This window comes from Lithobates pipiens, unplaced genomic scaffold, assembly GCF_037356315.1.
Source record: "Lithobates pipiens isolate NorthernLeopardFrog02 unplaced genomic scaffold, aLitPip1_a1.2 Scaffold_13, whole genome shotgun sequence".
Classification (NCBI taxonomy): domain Eukaryota; kingdom Metazoa; phylum Chordata; class Amphibia; order Anura; family Ranidae; genus Lithobates; species Lithobates pipiens.
This window is the reverse complement of record NW_027507718.1, coordinates 26,302,426-26,308,425: the sequence shown is the minus strand read 5'-3', so window position 1 is coordinate 26,308,425 and position 6,000 is coordinate 26,302,426.

The window sequence follows — 6,000 nt, the reverse complement described above, 5'->3', positions numbered from 1 at the left end:
TCTAGTACCGCGCACCACTACTGTTTGCCTTTTTTGATCCTTAATTGGGGTTCAAGTACCCCTTTTTTCAGTGTGTGCAGCGGTACAAAAACTATATTTCTTCCTGATTAGGCGCAGGAATAACTTCTTTATATTTATATTATATATATATATATATATATATATATATATATATATATATATATATATATATATATATATATATATATATATATATATATTAATACACTGCCTGACCTCTATTAGAAACTGTACACACTACTCGCACTGTATTAGCAACTGTACACCATGAAATGCACAGTAGATATAGGCTACACTGAATGCAAAGTGTATGTATGTATGTATGTATGTATGTATGTGTATATATATATATATATATATATATATATATATATATATATATATATATATATATATATATATATATATATATATATATATATATATATATATATATATATAATACACCACCAGAAGTGTAGTATAAACTGTACACAGCGCCTGAAGTGTATTAGAAACACTAGTACACCACAGAATGCACTGTAAATATAGGGTACACTTGATGCAGAGCATATATATATATATATAATATATCAAATCTCAAATACACTGCCACTAACTGAATAACCTGCCTGCTTAATCTAACTCAAGCTATCTCTCTCTCTATGCCAACATCTCTCTCTCTATACCAACATTACACATGGCCACTGTAAGCAGCCTTATATAGTGTGGGGAGTGGACTTAGTCCCCCTGAGCCATGAATGGCCAAAGGCACCCTGCCTTTGGCCAAATATGGCTCTCTCAGGAGAGTGTGCTGTGATTGGCCAAAGCATGCAGGTCAGGTGCATGCTTTGGCCAATCCATCATAAAGCAATGCACTGCGATCTCTCAGTACATTATGGGGCATCCTGCGGTGCTCAAATTTTCTGCAAATGCCTCAAATTTGGGATCAATAACATCTAGTTAACATCATTAAATTTTTGCCCACAAATATGTTCAACAATGCTATATCTGGGTCAAGCTGGGCTCCTCCACATGTTCTACCTGTGTTGAAGGCCCAGGGTGGACCTCAGGAGCCTCAGCTGATCTGGAAGGAAGTGTTGAGAGCAATGGCCTGGGTTTGGTATGGTCTGACAAAAAAATGCAGGCTGTGGTAGTACCTCAGCCTGGGGACATATATGTCATCTGGTGCTGCTCCGGATCTCTGGGAATCCTGAACTTTCTTGCGCTCAGTATTATATGTGCTCTTCAGGCTACCAATTTTGGCCTTCAAATAATTGATGTCTGTCGTGGGATACACAGGCTTCACCAATTCCAACAGTTTCTCCATCACTGCCTTCCTCTTTATTTTGTTGGAATAATCCCTACTTTTAACTTGCCAGAGACATGGCAGCTCCCGGTATTGTTGGATAATATCAGGGAGGAAATCAGGGGCAGTAAATTTATCTGCAAGCACAAGACAAACCCTAATGTCAGGCTAAATTCTCATAATCTTGTCCCAATATGGGCCTCAATCTATAAGCAGTATAGGCCACTAACCAGTAATGTCCCAATTTACAATTGTACCTTCGCTTGAATGTCCCTTTGCGTGATAATGATCTTACGTCCTCCACTCACAGATTGCCGTTACAGCATCTGCGCGTTATGGCTTTATATACACTGCTCATGCGTCAAACTCCACCCCTGTCCTTCTTTCTGGTGTATTCTCCACCTCTTCTCTTTTGGGGGGCACATGGCAGAGAGACAGCAGGTGTGTGCTGATAGCAGCAATGAGGAAAGCCCAGAGCAAGGCAGTTCCAAATCCAAGAGGAGATATAAGACCTCAAATATGTCTTTTGAAGAAATGGTGGCAATGGCTACATAGTTACATAGTAGGTGAGGTTGAAAAAAGACAAAAGTCCATCAAGTTCAACATATGTGTGTGATTATATGTCAGTATTACATTGTATATTCCTGTATGTTGCGGTCATTCAGGTGCTTATCTAATAGTTTCTTGAAACTATCAATGCCCCCCACTGAGACTACCACCTGTGGAAGGGAATTCCGCATCCTTGCTGCTCTTACAGTAAAGAACCCTCTACATAGTTTAAGGTTAAACCTCTTTTCTTCTCTTTTTAATGAGTGGCCACAAGTCTTGTTAAACTTCCTTCTGCAAAAACGTTTTATCCCTATTCTGGGGTCACCAGTATGGTGGACACCTTAAAGAGGACAGACTATGATGGGAAACATAGACCTTACAGAAAACCAAATGTCAGAAAGGCCAAGATCATGCCTAAGTTGTGAAAAGTCTTCACAGGAATTTTGGGGTACAACAATCCAAGGATTAGTTGAGAAAATGCTGGTCACATCTTAAATTGACATAGAAAGATCAGGAAAGCGCTGCTAAAAAGTAAGTATTTGTCGTGTGTTCCTATTATTATTATTACTTTTATGCTGGTCCATGTTCTTTTCTTTACTGTTGTACAGTTTAAAATGCCAAGTTTTGGGTTCGTGGACACAGGAATCGTTTGTGGGACATTAATCATCATTCGTTCGACCACTAATATGTTGTTTTTGATGCAGGTTAACTAGATTTGTTCAGGCCTATTTTTATTAAAATAAGTTCATTCGATTATTGTATAGATGTGTTTTAAACTATAAGGAAAGGTCAACTTTATTCAGTGTTATGGTGTCCTACACAGGTCCTCAAGTGGATACTAGGGGTGTCTCCATGTGTGAAACTGTCAGGGCTGCCTTAGCCCTTCCTTCTCTGGGCTGGCTGCTCAGCTGTTGGCTAATTGCCAGCTCTCATCTCTCTCCACAGTCACCCAGCTGTTCCTGTTCCTACTCGTCGGACCTGCCTACTTAAAGCTGTCCAGCTCACTTCATCTCTGCCTTCGCCTTGGTCACATCACAAGAAACCATCTCCTGCAGGTCTGTTTAAAGACTGGCTTGCTGACATCCCTTCTGGCTCCTTACCCTGCTTGCTGTTGCTCCACTTGGATCCCTGACTTCTGGCCTGGCTGATTACCCGATCTGGTTATTGAACTCTGGACTGGCTGACTACTCGATTCGGTTACTGGACTCTGGCTATGCTTTCACTATTCTTACTCTATTTATCTTTTTATTTTTTATTAATAAACAAGTGTGATTTAATTGTACTTCTGTCTGGTTCTCGTTCATGGTTTCTGACAGAAACTTGCACAAAACAGGTAAGTATTCCAGCTTTTGAAAGGGAAAAAATCATCTATTCAGTTTGGAACTCTGCCAAATCAGGCAATTGGAAGACACTTCCAAGCAATGTTTCATATTACTATTTCTAGCCTAACATATCTGTCTGCAAAGTATACCTTTTTGTATTCACATAGGGGAGAAAAGAAGAGGGACCTATGAGGTGTCTGGGGATACCAGTAACCCCGCACCTACTGAAGAAAGGCACTCACCACACACCCTGAAGATGTTGATGCTGATGTGCAGGAAGTACTGGGTGAAGTTGTAAAAATGGTGTCGACCACAGGTCAGTGTCTGCAATCTCTTCCTCCAAACTAAAGTAGGTGAGAGGAAGGGGTTGCACCCCCGGAACATGTCCATTGATCCCCCATGATGGAAGCAAACACATGTTGACACACTGGGGCTTATTTCAAAAAAGCAAAACCAGTTTACACTACAAGTGCAATGCAAGTGCACTTGAAAGTGCACTTAAAGGTCAAAGTGGACTGGTCTTTCAGAAATAAGCCCAGTGTGTCAACATGTGCTAGCTCCCATCATGGGGGATCAATGGATGTGTTTTGGGGGTGCAACCCCTTCCTCTCACCTACTTTAGTAACAAAATGTAACAAAACGTGTACATTGATATCCCATGATGGGAGATAGCACATGTTTACACACTGAGGCTGATTTACAAACATTTTGCGCCATGAGTTGCGGCGCACGCTGATGCGCAATGGCCGTTTTTGTATTCACAAACCATTTGTGCCTGTAACACAGCGTAATTCCCCATTTATGATTATCATGCCGGCGCATGGGAGGCAGTGATCGGTGCGCCACTATAGACATGGCGCATGCATTATTCAACTCAGAATTAAAAGAAGCTGGAAGTGCCAATATTATGGGTGTGATGTGTGTGATGTGAGGAAGTATTGTTATAACTGTCCAAGTAACAAATATGCCCAAAGTAGAATGGAAAAGTAACTTTGTCTGAACAAGCCTGCTGTGCCTGCAAATACACTTGGAACTGCGCAAGGTCAGTTTATGCACTGCACATGCACAAGCGGCATTTGTGCACGTTCAAGTGCTTTGGTTCAGTGCGCATGCAAAATCTTAGTATATGTCAAGCCACGTAGATGCATTTGCATAAGTTGAACAGGCAGACCTCTCAACTTAACTTTTTTTTTACGCTGGTTCACTTCTGTTTTTTTTAAGGCTATTTGCACACAGGTCATGTTAGCATTAATTAAAAAAAATGAAGAAAAAAAATGCATGGGGGTCCCCCGAAATTCCATACCAGGCCCTTTAGGTCTGGTGTGGATTTTAAGGGGAACCCCGCGCCAAAAAAAAGACGTGGAGGTACCCCTCAAAATCCATATCAGGCCCTTCATTTCTGGCATGGATTTTAAGGGGAACCCCACACCAAAAAAATCTCTTCTTCCCCGCTTCATTCTCGGCCCACTCCGTGCAAAGGTAGGCTCCCGCTGTGTGACGCTTCCCTTTTTCTGACAGTTCTTATATAACAGAGGGCCACCTGGTGACCCCACCCCCTCTGATGCACGGTTCCGTTATATAAGTGTCAGGAGAAGAGAAGCGTCACACAACGGGAGCCTCCCATTCCACAGACCCCCACAACCACTGGCCAGGGTGGTGGGGATGAGGCCCTTGTCCTCATCAACATGGGGACAAGGTTGAGGGCATGTGACCTGGTACAGTTCAGGAGAGGGGAGCACTCGCTAGTAACCCCCCTCTTTTCCTGTGGCCTGCCAGGTTGCATGCTCGGATAATGGTCTGGTGTGGATTTTGAGGGGGACCCCCACACCATTTTTTTTGGGTGCAGGGTTCCCCTTAAAATCTAAGACCTGGCAGACCTGAAGGGCCTGGTATGTATTTTTAGGGGGATCCCCACACCATTTTTTTTTTTTGGCACGGGGTAATACCTTTATATCCATACCAGACCTGAAGGGCCGGGTATGCTCTTGGAGGGGAACCCATGACGTTTTTTTTTTTTATTAAAGTCGCCTGGCCTGGGGGCAACTTAAGGTCGTGTTGTAAGTTGGCCCAAGTCACGCTGTGATTCATACTCAAGTCGTGTCCAAGTTGCCTCCCAAGTCGTGCTGGAAGTTGTGTTGCCCCTGTGTGAATGGACTGTTAATGATATGGCATGCGCTATTATCAATGGCATATCATTATCGCATGGGCCGGCATATTATCTGTTGCGCTTATGTGTGTGCGCTGATTCACATGCTCAGTTAATAGTTTATCTGAACCAGTGCAGCGCATTCATCTTAGTAAATTACCCCCACTGTGTGTTTTGGGGCTTTAGAAAAATAGATGTAGGCAAAAGACATACATTTTAGGCATGGGCTCATGAGGGAAATCCAAATTTGGGGTCCCAATTTGTGTACATCTTCAAAATGTGGCTTTTAGAGGGGTGAGATCACCCCATCTGATGAAGGGAAGATCAACACAGTTTGGAGATAATAATGTCTCATATGGCCTTCACTTTAGCAAAGTAAAACTTTGTTAGTTCCTGAGTTGGGGATGTGTATGTTATGGTTTTAAACATGCCTGTTTAGCCCCACAAAAGGCTAAATACTGTCAAACATACTGTACATATTATACACCAAGATGTTGGTTTGTTCGAAAAAACGTTTTATAACGCACATGTAAATGTGCTTGGAGTAAAATATATTATACTCCAAGCTAACAATGCGTGGCTTCTTATTTCAATGCTCAATACCAATGTATTTGTTAAGTTGATGTAGTTACAGTGACAATGTGCTGTAAAATACAGTGGTGTGAAAAAGTGTT